Raw genomic sequence first — 16,582 nt, 5'->3', positions numbered from 1 at the left:
TAAACAGAGTTGTAGGGATGGTGGTAAGCAGGGATGGTGATAGAGTCCCGCCTGTGATTCCTGCCTACGATGCACGTGGTAAGGATGGTGGTAAGTAATGATGGTGATAGAGTCCCGCCTACAGTACTCTGATAGTTGGTTATTGGGCAATTTTCTGAAAAAATGGCGAGATTTGACATTGGGCCATTTTCTAGGAAAATGGTGATTGTTTTAATGGATTGGAAATGTTTTGGGCCAAAATAGGATTTTGGCGTGCGTTGGAAAATAATCGTTTTCAGGGGAGGATGATTTTCGGGTCATATGCATATGGCATCATGTTCATGCATTTGGTTATTGCATGAATCTATTTTTATATTGTGGTTTGTTTGGATTGTTACTTACCTGCGGTATATTGGTATTGTAGATTTTCTTGATGATGAGGAGGCTGAGCTTGAGGATACGGCTCTGCCGAAGGAGTGATTGAGGATCACTCATGGGTTGAGATTTATTTCCTGCTTTTGGTTATTGTTTTTGGTTTGTATTATATTTATTTTGGATAACTGTATTATTTTGGGTACTCTTGTTTTAAGCGAACTTGTATTTAAACAAGTTCTAGTACTTAGTCGACTGACCTTAATTATTCCGCTACGTTTTGGTTGTACACGTGTTGCATGTACACACACTTAACATGTGACAATGGGATGTGTGACCCATGTTGTCATCATCCCGGACTCCTCGATTCTTAAGTTTCCGTACATGGGGGTCGGGGGCATCACAGTATTACCACTAATCCTTTTGGCTAGAAAGTCAAGTTTAAATTTGTTTCAAAATTTGGAATTGATACTGACAAAATTTTGAAATCTTTACTTTTTGGAAAAACCAAGCATTTGAATTTCCTTCAACAGGAAATTAGATTAAAAAAGATTTCTAAATAATTGTCCAGTAAATTACTTCAATCAAAAATTGAAGATTTTAACAATAGATTGATTATTGATATTTGTTCTAATCTTCCAAATGTCTTTTGGCATAAGAAGAAACATGTTGTTTCTTTACCTTATATTAAAGATTTTTCTAAAAGAAATATTCCAACTAAAACTCGACCTATTCAAATGAATAGTGAGACTTTAGAATTTTGTAAAAATGAAATTAATGATTTGTGTTTCAAAAATATTATCAGGCATAGTAAGTCTCCCTAGTCTTGTGCTGCTTTTTATGTTCAGAAAAATGCAAAAATTGAGAGAGGACACCCCGTTTAGTTATTAATTACAAACTTTTGAACAAAGTCTTAGAGTGGATTAGGTACCTTATTCCTAACAAAAATGACTTGATTCATAGGTTGTGTAATGCTTTAGTTTTTTTCAAGTTTGACCTAAAGTCCGATTTTGGTAGATCCAGATTAGTGAGTCAGATAGATATAAGACTGCCTTTACTACCCCCTTTGTCACTACGAGTGGAATGTAATGCCTTTTGGCCTAAAAAATGCCCCTAGTGAATTCTAAAATATTATGAATGATATCTTCAATTCATTCACCCATTTCACCATTATTTACATTGAGGATGTTCTTATATTTTCAAAATCTATTGATGAGCATTGAAACATTTTTCCTCATTTCTAGATATCATTAAACAAAATGGTCTTGTTATTTCAACCGAAAAGATTAAACTATTCCAAACCAATATTAGGTTCCTTGGTTATGATATTTCTGAAAGCAAAATTTGACCCATCAAGAGGGCCATCGAATTTGCTGATAGATTTCCTTATGTTATTCTTAACAAAAATTAGTTGCAAAGATTTCTTGGTTCCCTCAACTATGTTGCTGAATTCTACAAATATATGCGAAAGCAATGTTGTACACTCTTTGAACGACTACATTCCAATCCCCCCACCTTGGACAAATATTCATAATAATCTTATTAAACAAATCAAGACACATGTCAAAATTCTTCCGTCTCTTAAAATTCCTACTTCTGATTCTTTCAAAATAGTCGAAACAAATGCCTCTGACATTGGTTATGGTGGCATTCTGAAACAAAAAGTTTCATTAGACTCATTTGAACAAATTGTTCGATTCCATTCTAGAGTCTGGAATGGTGCACAACTTAATTATAATATTATTAAGAAAGAAATCTTATCTATAGTACTATGCATTTCAAAGTTTTAAAGCGATTTGTTAAACAAAAAATTCTTACTACGCATTGATTGCAAAAGTGCTAAATACATTTTAGAAAAAGATGTTGAAAACATTGCATCAAAACATATTTTTGCCCGATGGTAAGCTATATTAAGTGTAACAGCCCATTACAAATTTATTGGTGGAATTTCTATAGACTTTAAGAACCTCGTGAAAACGAATTGACTAATCGCAAAGGTTTTAGTCTGTCAACATAGTCAGTATTATCACTCATTATGGTGCCAGAAATGTGATTTTAATTATTTGAGATAATTAGAAGTGTCAGAACACATTATAATCTACCCCAATAGACTATGTTTAATATTTAGAATTTTATGGCACAATAACTCATTTTCATCATTTCGGACGAAATGACTTTTTGAAACTATGAATGTATTTTTAGGGGCACTTCGGGGTTGAGTTTAGGTAAACTATTTTTACTATAGGTTAATATAAATATTTAGGATTTTTCAGTACTAAGTTTATCACGCATTTTTGTAGAGTGAATAGTAACCTCGATAAGCGTTAAGTGCAATGTTTTCAAAATCACAGTGTGGACTGTCCAAATTAGGTTAGAGAAATTTTATTTAGACAATTTACAGGATATTAGCCACACATAGTGAATAGTATTAGACATTTGGCACAAAAGAGAAACCATTAGATGGATTTGTGAAGTAAATCAAGGTGTGAGATCATCCCATTTAAGCAAAACGTTTTTCATCTGATCTACCAAATTGAGCCAAATCAAAGAGGGTTTCAACCCTAGTGAAACCCTAAATGGTTTAAATCCAATTGAAACCCCAAAAACTTGGTTAAAACCAAAACCCAAAATGGTTTCCCCAAACCCTAAAGTTGGCCTTCAAATCCTTTTTGATCCAATTTCTAGCAATGTGTTTAATCACTTGATTAAATCACTTCCACATGCTATTAATTTCTCAAATTCTAGTTGTGACATCATTATTCAACTTTTTAAACCTTGGAAATTTGATTGGGTCAAGAAATATTGACTTTGAGCTTGATAGCATCTCAAAACCTAACCAAACCCCCTTTAAACCCCAAATTGAAGTCCACTTGGTTGAGGCCCATCAAGGCCCAAGAATTTGGCCACCTTGGCAATGTTTCTTAAAGAAGTTTCCTCTCCCACATGGCAGACCATCCACTGCCCTTGGCTGCACCCAATAGTGCCTTGATGAGATGGAGAAACCCACCTCATCAACCTCCATACTTCACAGTTTTTGCAGGCAGTCATTTCCCTTCACTATTCTCCACTTTATGTCACATAGCCACCTCCAATCAAGGGTCCTGTAAGCCCATATCTTCCACCTCCAGAAGTTTAGAGCCGTACAAGACACACTTCTTTCCCTTTAATTACTTCTTCACCCTGTTCTTAGAGAGAAACCCCAAAGAGCTCTCTCGGGCAGATTTTTGGGTCTTTTTGTGTGGAGTTTTTTGAACCTTCGTAAGTATTTTCACACAATGACTCCTTCATAAAAGTTATTCCTATTTGAGTATAGTTTACATATATATATATTATTCGTATCATTCCATGATAATTTAGTCAGTAAAAAGTATTTTTAACCATAGAAATGTTATTCTGGGCGTGAAATTGGAGAGTATGTTATGTTTTGGAGTTTTTGACGAAGCTAATAGACATATCTTGGTCTAAAAATTTTATGGAGTGTTTTTAGCATATGTTTATGAGTTTCTATTGAGGGTTTGTTGCATGAATAAAGTTTCTGATGATAGATTTTCTTAGATCTAGAAACTTGAAAACTGGAAGTGGAAAAACAGTTTTTGTTTGGAGAAAGTTTGAATATTTCGTGGTTTAATCTTACTCTAAAGGCTTTCATATTTTTATATGATGATCCCAAGTCTCTTATTTTCATGTTAGGATGTTATTTTGAAGATATTTAGTATTATTTTCAAAGATATGATTTTTTCTATGCAAAAGGATTTTAGTTATGCCTAAGATTTGATGTTTTTGGGTTAGATCCATGTTTTATTGAGTTTTAACCATGTGAGTTTAATTTTTATGGTTGGATATTCTTTAGGACATATTTTTAAACCATGTGATGCTTTATTTCGAAGATCTCACCTTCTTAAACCATTGATCAAAGAGATTTATCAAAACTAGTTGAGGAAAAAGTTTCTGTTTTTGGACTCAGTGTAAAACCAAAAATTTCAAGTGTTATTTTGTGATTTTGGAAACTTTAGTTTGATGATTTAAAGCATGGTTGATCTTAGATGATGTTATGAATATGTTAGAATTAAGATTTTATTTTTTGGAATTCTTGGAGATATTTTGATTTAGGGTCAAAACTTGTGATTCAAGTATTTGGATCTTTTTACAAAAAGATTGTTGTTGATTATTAGCTTTTTTTAAATGGATATTTTAAGTATGGTTTTAAACTTAGGATAGAAAGATCCTTGTTGCAAAATTTTGGATTAAGAATGAGTTTTGAAATTGGAAGAAATTGCAACAAAAATCAAAAGAAATGGCCTATGGATGTTTTGGCCATAGTATGTTTTCCATAGTTGTGATTTGTTTTAAATTTTTTTGAGTTGATATTTGAGTTTAGGACAAAATTTATATGAGGAATGTAAATTTTAGAAATTTTTAGAGTAAGGATGTGAATCCTTAATTAGGAATAAAATGGTCATTTTTCCATATGTAGAGGGTAAAATGGTAATTTTATTCTAATTTCTCTTTTACACATTTATAATTGTTAGTAATTAAATTTCTAACTTTTAGAATTTTCTCTTACAGTTCCTTATGTTTCGCGCTTTATTCTCGCAGAACGTGACGATCGAAATAAGTTAGCTTCTAACTTACTAGTAGTTTACTGTGTATATATGATGGGTAAGGGAATTACAATTTATGTATATATGTTATCATATATGCCATGCCATACCACATCATTACATGTTTATCTGTTATGCATGATTTATTCTGTCACAAATATTTGTCTGTTACACAATTTATTATGTCACGTATTGTTATATGTTATAAGTATGCCATGTTAAGTATGCCATATGTTTCATGTATGTCATATCATATAATATTTACCATTTGCAAGTATGTCGTGTTAAGTAAAGAAGTTATATCAAGTTTATGTTAAGTCAAGTTTCAGATCATGTTTATGCTAAGTTATTCATGTCAAATATGGCACCGAGCACTAATGCCAATGGAGCCATATTTTATTTTACGTGTGTTCACAGCAAGTGTGGCACAAACAATTCATAGGGCCACAACAACTGTGGAGCATACACTATGTGAGACACAGTAATTGTGACATGTAGAATATGTGAAGCCACAACAACTATGGAGTACGTATTAACGTACTCACAGCTAGTGTAGATACATGTGTTGTGATGCGATAATCGGCAGGGACACGCGGCTCAAGGGGACCTATGTAGCACCCATATGGTCGCGTTATTAATTAAATCTATTGAATAAGATTCTAAGTTTATGTAAAGAAGTTAACAATAAGCAATATGTTATGGTCAAGGATAATACGCGCTACCTGGTACTATGGTCAAGGCTATGCACTACCAAGTACTATGGTGAAGGAGTATAATATGTCGTACTACAGAAGGATGATACGCACTACCTGGTACTGCTGTCAAGGCTATGCACTGCTGAGTACTACGGTAAATGAGTATAATCTGCTGTCATAAAGTTCAAGTTCACGTTCATGTTATGTTATGTCCATGTTTACGTTAAGTTTCAAGTTCATGTTCATATCATATTATGTTCATGTTTATGTTATGTTCAAGCTCACGTTCATGTTATGTTATGTTCATGTTCATGTTAAGTTTCAAGTTCATGTTCATATCATGTTATGTTCACATTTATGTTATGTTCAAACTCATGTTCATGTTATGTTATGTTCATGTTCACATTATGTTTCAAGTTCACGTTCATATCATGTTATATTCACGTATATATTATATTCAAGTTCACGTTCATGTTATGTTATGTTCATGTTTATATTATGTCTCAAGTTCACGTTTATGTCATGTTATGCTCAGGTTTACGTTAAATTCAAGTTCACGTTTATGTTATGTATGTTCATGTTCATGCTATGATTCAAGTCCATGTTATGTTTCAAGTTCACGTTCATGTTTTGTTGCTAGCCCATGTTATATTATAAGTTCAAGTTCATGTCATATCAAGTCAAGTTCAGTTCACGTTTCAGTTCAACTTATGTTAGTTATGTCATGCTATATGTCAAGTTATACTATGCTTACTTACGACTTTGATTATGCATTCATGCTTTTACTGTCATGCATGCATTATTAACCTATGTGAGAGTTTCCTGTTAACTTATTGAGATTTGTAATCAATCTCACAGTAGTAGTTTCAACTACCATTTCCTCCGAATGGTAGGCGATGTGTCAGGATTAGAGCAGGGAGCGGACATTGGTAGACTAAAGGAGGTTGACTAGACGCCGCAGACATGATGCAAAGCTTACAGCTTCCATAGTTAATTTTTAGATAGAATTCTGGCCTCGTTAGTCGAGTTACATGAGTTACTCGACAAACTTCCTCAATAGTGTATTTTGGTAATATAAATATGGAGTCTGGCCTCCCATGTTTTTGAAATTACAGTCTTCTAAGACTCATACTGAAATCGTAGATGTTTATTTTTGTTAAGTATACTTGGATTATGATTTAACTATTTGGGATATTATAAGTTTGCTGCATATTATTGCTCAGAAAAAATTATCCGCTGCGAATATTACATAATACTAGATGCATGTTAGGAACATTGCATCTTATATGTCATGAACAGGGGCAGGTAACCTTGTGTTGCATGTCCTGACACTTCGGATGTCCATCCGATCCCAAACAGAATTTGGAGGCGTCACATTAAGTGTTTTTTACTTCGATATTGAATATATCAAAGGTTCTAATAATTCCATTCTTGATTTCCTTACTTGTGAATTCTTTCAGCAACCATGAGCAAGAAGAATGATAAAGAAAAAAATATTGCTACACCTCCACCAATTCCAGATCTCAAGCTTATAAAAAATGAGTCTACTTCCCCACTAGAGATTGCTAATAGGTTTACTAACCTTAGGAGTATCCTTACTATTAAACCTGCTTCATTTGCTTCTACTATTGCTATCCCTTATGACCCATATGCTGAACCAATTTCTTCTGTTAAACCCACTCAATATTTTCCTGCTTCGAAAATTGAGTATCTTAAAAAATTAATTTTTACAGTGCCATCAAGGTACTGCTAAATAATCAATATTAAGCTCATCATTCAATGAGGAGTTTGAAGAAGCAATGAGGAGTTGGCCTGGAATACCAATTTTTCGTCAGACTCATTGGTTTGGGTCATTTCAAAGAAAATCTGGCAATTTCAGGTTTACTTTGTAAATCAATATCTTGAAAATTCTTTTCAAATAAAACAAGATCTTTAATAGTAGAAGAATCACTATCAGATGATTCATCAGTAGTATGAAGTGAGAAATTGTCCTTTCCATTGTTGTTTAAAGCACTGGTAAAGGGTTTTTATTTTTTAATATCTTTAAGCAATTGATCAATTTTATCAAGAGTTTTGGCCTGCTTAGTTTTAAAATCAATATTTGGCCTATTCTCTGGTAAAATAATCAAAGATTTTTTAACAGGTTTTGAAATATTTGAGGATGAAGTAGAAAGAGGTTTTCTACTTTCTCTTCAATCCAATCCAATTGTTGACCAATTATATGGAGATTTTGGTTAATAAAATTATTTTTTTGAATGATTTTCTTTGTCTCTGTATAAGTGGTAGCATCTGGACTAGGATCGGCAATTTTAATAGGAGAGGCATTTATTTGTTCTCCAAAGTGAGAAATAATAATTATCTCCAAATGAGGGTGGCTAGATTTAGCCACAGCCTTGTCTTTGTCCTTGACAAAACTAGTTTTAACAACATTTAAACTAGGCTTTGAAAGTTTCAAGAAAAAAAAAAGTATATGCTTTTGGAGCGCATACATTTTCTCTTTCCATTTTCTTTTAACACGTAATTTTTCAGAACTAGAAAAAGTAGCATGATAAGTTTTTCTCTTATCACGGTTTTCAACATAGTTGTATTAATTAAATAAAGAAATCAAATCAATTTTGAAAGCTCTCTATTTATCACAGTGAGCTAGCTGTGATAAGCAGGTGCAATAGGAGCAACCATATTTGAAGTTGTTGGGGACAAAGATGAATCAGCTTCTTCTTCTTGTCAGCTTCTTCTTTTATGGATTTATCCTTGGATGTTTCACCATCCTAGGTAGTATAGTAGGCAAAAGTAATTTGAGAGGAGGTAGAGACTCCTTTTAGTTTTAAATCAGGGTCGACAGGTTTAACTGTGCTGATTGAATCTTCCAGAAATTTATTGAGATTTTGGTCTCTTCTTTCTAGAATTTCAGAAGTAAAAGAAGATCTAGCATCAGCGAAAGAATTTCTTCTTTCATTGATAACTAGAGGTTGATCAAAACTAATTTTTACAATGCCATCAAGGTATTGCTGAATATAATCAAGATTAAGCTCATCAGCTAGGACCTTAGCAGGAGAAACTTCTTGTTCTGAAGTCCATTCATTAGGAAGGACAATGTCTTTCTAATAAATCATTTTGGGAACTTGGACATTTGCATCAAAAGTAGATTTGGCATCAATCTTTGGAATACTCCATCGATTGAAATCAACAGAATCAGTTTCTTCAATAGAAAAATCTTCCTCATTAATAATATTAGGAGGTATACTAGACCTGGAACTCAGATGAATTACTTCTAAACATCATATTCATTATGAAATCAATCAGAACAAGACTTAGCACTCACTAGCTCTACCCTCACTCATATATGTGTTGCATTTCATAACATATACTCTTGGTCCAACCTCATACCTACCATGCCCTACACGTTATCCCAACTTCAACAGGCCTTACAGACAGTTTAGGATGTCAATTAAAGACAGGGTGGCACCAACACAAACAAGAACTTGAGCAAAAAAATAGAGAATGCGAAAAAATGAGGTGAAGGATTAGCACAAGGAATAAGCAGAATAGAAATATATTAGCTAAAAGTAACCAAAACTAGGTTTAGCTTTGATACCTTTTGGTATCAAAGCTGGATATAGATGGTTGAAAAGGAGCTTGACCTTGAGCGAATACTAGATATAATTTTGATGCTCATAAGCATTGACTCTTCATACTTCAGAGCATATAAAAGAGTTGATTTAACTTGGGATTAAGTATTATGGATTAAGGAAATGCTATCAGTAAGTTTGAACTTATGGTTATTAATATTATTTGGATGTTTAGTTCATTCTGGAATAAATTTTTATAATCAACTTATTTTTTGTTGCAATTATTGTATACTGCTAGTTACATACTAGGGTGCATTGCATGTTAAATGTCATGAACTGAGGTTATGTAATCTTGTGTTGCATGTCTCAACACTCCAAGTATCTGTTACATCCCAAGCGAAGGTTGGGGGTGTCACATGTTGGGATGTGGTGAGAGAGGATTTAATGAGAGTGTTACATGAATTCTTTTCGGTTGGGAAGTTTGAGAAAAGCCTCAACACCGCATTTATCGCACTTATTCTGATGAAGATCGGGGCATTGGAGGTGAAAGATTACCAGTCCATGAGTCTCATGGATGCGGGGTGTATAAGACCATATCGAAGGCACTCTCAAATTGCGTAGGGGAGGCCTTAGGGAGGATTATTACAAACCCCAAAATGCATTTGTGAAAGGTAGACAAATTCTGGACTCAGTTCTCATTGCCAATGAATGTCTAGACAATATAATAAAATCTGAACAATTGGAGATTCTATGCAAATTAGATATGGAGAAGGCATATGATCATGTTAATTGGGAGTTCCTACTCTATTTGCTTGGGAGGTGTGGGTTTGGAGAGAAATGGTGCTCATGGATTAGATGGTGTATCTCAATGGCAAAGTTTTTAGTCTTGGTGAATGGCAGCCCAAATGGTTTCTTTAATAGTCCCTAAGGTCTAAGACAATGAGATCCTTTATCCCCACTCTTATTTTTCATTATTATGGAGGCACTTAGTAGAATGATTTTAGCCTTGGTAAACAGTGGATTTATTGATGGCTTCTTAGTTGATAATCCTACTAGGGGCTCCATGAATATATCTCACTTATTGTTTGCAAATGATACACTGATCTTTTGTAAGGTAGAACAAAACCAAATTCAAGCATTTAAGGCATTATTAATTTGTTTTGAAGTGGTATCAGGATTGAAAGTGAATTATTATAAATCAGAATTGGTGCCAATGGGTAATGTTCACAATATCCGGTAGTTGGCTAATACCCTTGGATGTAAGGTTTCTTCTCTTCCCATGAGTTACCTTAGTCTTCCCTTGGGGGTAGTTGCAAGGTCTATATCAATTTGGAATACAATGATTGAGAAGATTGAACACGGATTGGTAGGTTGGAAAATATTGAATCTTTCGAAAGGTGGCAGGATCACTCTAATCAAAAGTACTCTTTCTAATCTACTGACATACTTTTCCCAATCCCAGCAAGTGTGGTGAAACATGATAAATAGGAATATATGTTGTTATAAGTACTCTTAATATACTTGGTTAAGTTAGTTTTACTTGTTAAAAAGAGTATTAATCAAACATTCTATGTCAGCTAGGTTGTGGCATGTGAAAATGACTGTTTACCCCTTAAGAGAATGGACTTGGGCTCAGGTTATTAGGCTTGAATAAATCTAAGTTAACTATGGGTGTATATTGTAGGACTAAGGCCCATGTAAACTGACCCAAGAAAAGATAAAGGGAGGCTTCTGGACAGAACTCTCAAGAAGCAAAAGAGAGATGAAGGGGAGAGAAGCAATAACGAGAAAAGGCATGGAGGGAGAAAAATTAGTGGCACAGAGAGAGAGTTCAGGCTAGGATTTGAGTTTAAAAGGGAAATTCGATGCCAGAGAGGAGGAAGCAGTTAGGATATGGAGTTGATTTTTGTTTTACATTTCAGAAAAAGGAATTTTCGAAAGTTTTTCAAGGGGTTTTCATTCGGGTACATTTATGATTGACAATGGTGATGTTAGGCTAATTCTGAAGGCTTGGGTTGCGGTAAAACTTTCTATTTTTTTCCATTATTTGCTGGATTTTCTGTAACTTTGATTCTCATACCTTGCTTTTTCTAAAACTAAATTCTTAAGAGGGAAATTTGAAGAAATCTCTTGCTATTATTCTTATTTTGTTGTCGACACAATGCACAACAAAACCTTGAATTTAATCAAGGATTTTTATCAATCGAGTGTTACATTAATTCTGGTTGATGCTTAGTGAGGGTATCCGGTTTTACGAACTGGCATGTTTACTTGAACTTATATTCCTCACACTTTGTTTTATTAACACTTGATTGGGTTAGTAAAAGATGAGTAGTGCCAAGAAATCTTGTGAGTTGTGGAAGCAAAGGAGGTCCTAAATCGTAACCCAAGTGTTTGTCAAATTTATTCTACGAATTTTGTTAAGTTTTAGCTACTGAGTTGCAATTCTATTTGTGTTTTGATAAAACTAAAATTACATTTTAGCATCTTTTGAACCATTTAACCTTTAGAAATAAAATAGTTCATGATTTAGTTCATCTTTCAAAACAAAAATCATAGATCCGAGATACCCCAAGCTCAACCATACATCATTGGTGAAAAAACAGTGGTTCTACCCAACACTACACCTAGAGGGGGGTGAATATGTGTAATCTAATTTTTATGGCCTTTTGAAAATTAAACAAACAAGCAGTTAATAAATGAAGCAAATAACACAAATAATCAACACATGATTTTGATCACGGAGTGGAAACTCATTTGAAGAACATCTTCACAATCTAAAACCACTCTGGGTGTAAGGCACCACCTCAAATCCACTATAGAAATTTTAGTTTGTTACAACCAATTTAGAGACACTCACAAAACCTTTGTAGTAACTAAACTTGACTTACAACACCATGAGTGACCCACTCGATCTCTACACGCATGTAGTGTCGGAACTCCGACCTTCCTATAGCTTCCCACGAGAACCTCTCGATCTCTGCATCAACGACAGCTCCGGACTCTTCCGGCCAACAAAAATGTCCACTTCAATGGACTCAAGTAAGAGTTGATTTTGAATGTGTTGTGGTGGAGAAATGTTTATCCAAGAGAGAATCAAACAAATGGGGGTAAGAAGTTCTTGGAGGCCCTTAGGGTTTTTGCTCTGATTCTCCACACCTAGAACAGAAGTTAACCTGTTCTATTTATAGTTCCCATCAAATAAGGCGTTCAAAACCCTACATTATAAGTGATCTGGAACATTGGCTCGAGCGAAGGTCGAGCGCCACAATCTACCAAAGTTCGCTCGAGCGACCTGTCGAGCGAGTATCGAGCGGTCGACTCTGCCTGAGTTCGCTCGAGCTCAGTGTCGAGCGAGGATCGAGCGACACACTCTGCCTGGGTTCGCTCAAGCTCAGTGTCGAGCGAGGGTTGAGCGACACACTCTGCCTGGGTTCGCTCGAGCTCAGTATCGAGCAAGGGTCGAGCGGTTGAATCTGCCTGAGTTCACTCGAGCTGTATGTCGAGCAAAGGTCGAGCGGTGCAATCTGCCCAAGTTCGCTCGAGCGCTCCGTCAAGCGAGGGTCGAGCGAAGTCGCCTTCTTTGACCAATCTTCAAGCCTTTCCGCAACAACACTTGTTACAACACTATTTTACACAGGTTTTCACAAGAATATGCCAATACACTCATTTTTCCCTCAACAATCTCCCCCTTTGGCATTTCTGTGACAAAACCTCTATCCTATACATATGACTCAATCCTAGCACACCCAACTAGATCCAAAAATGCGGGGAATGATAGTCTTGATAAGCTCACCTAAGGCCACTTCACGCTCGACTATGGGAGTACAATGCAAGAAGTTCTGAGAATATAACTCCTGGGCTCTGGCACTATGGAAGTGAGCTTGAGCGGGTGCAAGGGGGTTTTGGCGAGGACGAACACGTCGAGACATGATTTCGGCTGTAGACAGAGTCAAAGACGTTAGACAAGGCTAAGGCAATGCAAAGACGTGATGAATGCATGCATGCTGACACAACAATGCCAACCGACAATGTAGGACTTGGTGCATGCCCTATGCCGCTCTTCATTTTTCAAAACAATGATAAATGCCTAGTTCAAAGTGTCCCATATGCATGCCAATGCCAACTCATGTGAATGACCAACATGCATGCTAATGCCAACCCATGTGCATGACACATATGCAATGACATCCCACATGCAAGCCAATGCCACTTCTAAACCAAAACTCCTTCAAACCCAATGCAATCCTAGATAAACGATGTCCCAAACCTAGGATAGACATGAAATAGATATGGGAACAATGCTATGCCAATGCATGATGAAAAAAAGAATACAAACTTCATTTAGGCATTTTATCGAACACTTGGAGTGCATCCAAGTGGGAAACTCGGGCATAAGCCCATGGGAGTTCCAAAAACTGCCTAAATACACTCAAAAACCCAACAATGGCTCCACAATAGCCTCAATAAACCAAAAGAAATAGAAAACAATCGAAGAAAAAATCTCAAAAACTGAATCCGAAACCCCTATGCACAACACATAGAAAACAACCAAAATACAAGCACTAAATCATGAAAATACACAAGAGAAAGGGCTTTACCTTGATTTGGAGATGATTTCGGAAGTAAAGTACAAGATTAAATGGAGAAATTTGAGAAAAGAAGGAAGAAAATGGCACGGAATGAGAGAAAGAGGCCACTGTGCTCGAGCGGCGCTCGAGTTTTATAACAAGCATTCGCTCGAGCGAACTTAAAACCCTCGAGCAGCTGTCGAGTGGTTTTCGCTTGAGCGGAGTTGAGCGAAGGTCGAACGAGACCACCAGAAAATCACATTTTGCCCAGTTTTGAAGTACACAACACTCACATGACTTGGACAAATACTGGGAATGTCAATTTTCACACCAAGAGTACATATCAAATGTAGAGGAGCATCATATTCCCATAAAACACGCAGTTAAAAACAAAGTATCACAAGTAATATAGACGTGCGTGTTTAAAGCGGTCCTTGCTCAATCAAGAAATTTCAACCGTAAAGCGTGAGCGGGGTTGGGCTGAACATGAAACCATAAGTGCTTTGGAAGCTCATTCAAGACACAGAAAGTCAAACCTAATGCTGCTAGGACCTGAATCTTTCTGTTTAAATACTTGTTTCAGTATGTTCAAGAAAACAGAAAACTTATTCTGTTTTTCACCCCCCCTTTTTTTTATTACAACTTCACTTTTTCTTTTCCTTTTGAGATACATATTTAACAAACGAACCATGATGAGGTCATCTAGCCCGTGGTCAATTCTGTATGAAGATAGAGCTTCCTACCACTTTTGATTGCCTCCCCAATAAACTCACAAGTGGTGAAATGTCAATTGACCGAGTTTGGAGTGAAATGTGTGATGCCAGTCACAGATTACAAGAGATACTCATGTTCCAAATCTTTGTAAAACATAGGTATATGATACAAATCTCAAAAGATACATGCACCTAGATTTTAGAATTAACAACCCCACTATTATATAGCGCAATCATGGAGTGCATGTAGGGGCAGCAAACAAGAACAAAGAAACTAAAAAAACAATCAACACCAAAATAAAGCAAAAATGCATGTAATGTATGTAATGCATGTAATGCATACCTGTCAATCTACAGCACCAAGACCATGTGTGGCTTGCGTCTTCCCCTTTTGGATGATCCACCTTGGTATCCATTTTCTTGAGAATGGCTTTTCAGTTCTCTTGGTGTGCTTCCTAAGCTCAAAGCAGTTTGGTCGGATGTGACCAATCTTACCACAATGATGACACACGGGGCTTGCTTTGTGAACTCTTTGTCTCAAGAAGGTTGAGACATTCATGGGGTCATTCATGTAATTCTTACCCCTTCCAAAAGGATAAGCAGCTCTACTGTTAACGAATGCAGGAGCATGCACAAAGTGACTCATTAATTTAAAACAGTTTGGTCTAATATGGCCTAGCTTCCCACAGTGATGACATATGGGGCTCATGTTGCGAGCGCCTTGTCTTTTGGGAGGAGGAACAGACTTTTGCACTTGCATAGGCTTCTTACCCTTTTCAGATGGATGAGCCTTCCTTTTCTCAATCATTTCAAGAACAAACACTGTGGTTCTCACATTTTTACAAAAGGCTTTTGAGCTTGAAGGAGCATCAGGATTCTCTTCAAAATAGCCTAAACCACTCTTATCACTAGAGGACTTTCCTAAACTTAGGAGTTTGTCAAGTTGGTTTGTCCCAATGGAGAATTTCTGCAACTTAGTATTTAACAAAGTTAGCTCATTTTCATGAGTTGTCACTTTATCCTCCAAAGTCACATTCCTCTTTTGTAACTCATCTGTTAGACCTATGGCTTCTCTTAGTTTGCCTTGAAGTCCTTCATTTTCTCTTTTGCATAAATCTATTTCCTCAATATGTGCTTTATTGAGTTTTCTCAATTTCACACATTCCTTATACAACTTTTCATAGATTTCCTGCAAATCATCTTCATCCCCGGATTCATTTTCAGAAACACTCTCAATTTCAACCACAGATTCACTACTATGACTTTTCCCTACAACAGAGGAAGTGAAAGCCATGTAGTTGAGATTTTTCTTCCTGGGAGAACTCTCTTGTGAGTCACCTAACTCAGACTCACTATCAGTCAAGGAAGCAGCATTAGCTTTCTCTTTGGCCTTTTTGTAATTCGCACACTCAAGTCGAATGTGACCAAAACCATGACATTCATGGCACTGAATATTGTCATTGACAGCTCTAGTTTCTCGCTTATACCTCCATTCTCGGTTTTCTGAACTAGAACCTCCATTGAAACCCTTGAAACTTCTCTTCTCCTGTCTTGAGTTTTTCTGGGCAAACATCTTCCTGAATTTTTTAGCATAAAATGCTATCTCCTTGTCACTCATGGCAAGTTCGTCAGAAGATTCACCAGACTCCTCTCTAATAGCATTGAGGGCTATGGACTTGTTTTTCTTATCCATAGGAAGAGTATGTTCATAGGTTTGTAAGAAACCCACCAACTCTTCAATTCTCATGTTGTCCAAGTCTTTGCTTTCTTCTATTGCAGTGACTTTGGGACGAAACCTCTCAGGAAGAGATCTAAGGACTTTTCTTACAATTCTGTCCTTAGGAATTCTATCCCTTAAATTAAAACGAGAATTGACAATATCATTAAGTTTGCTATAGAAGCCATCAAAAGTTTCATCATCCTTCATCCTAAGTTCTTCAAAGTTGGTGGTCAGCATTTGAAGTTTAGAATTCTTTACAGCCTTGGTACCTTCATGGGTAACCTCAAGAATGTCCCATGCCTCTTTGCAATTTTCACACATGGAGATTCTTTTGAACTCCTCCTGGGACACGGCCATGAACA

The sequence above is a fragment of the Carya illinoinensis genome, chromosome 11 (genome assembly GCF_018687715.1).
Source record: "Carya illinoinensis cultivar Pawnee chromosome 11, C.illinoinensisPawnee_v1, whole genome shotgun sequence".
In the NCBI taxonomy this organism is placed as follows: domain Eukaryota; kingdom Viridiplantae; phylum Streptophyta; class Magnoliopsida; order Fagales; family Juglandaceae; genus Carya; species Carya illinoinensis.
Note: the sequence above shows the minus strand (reverse complement) of the source record.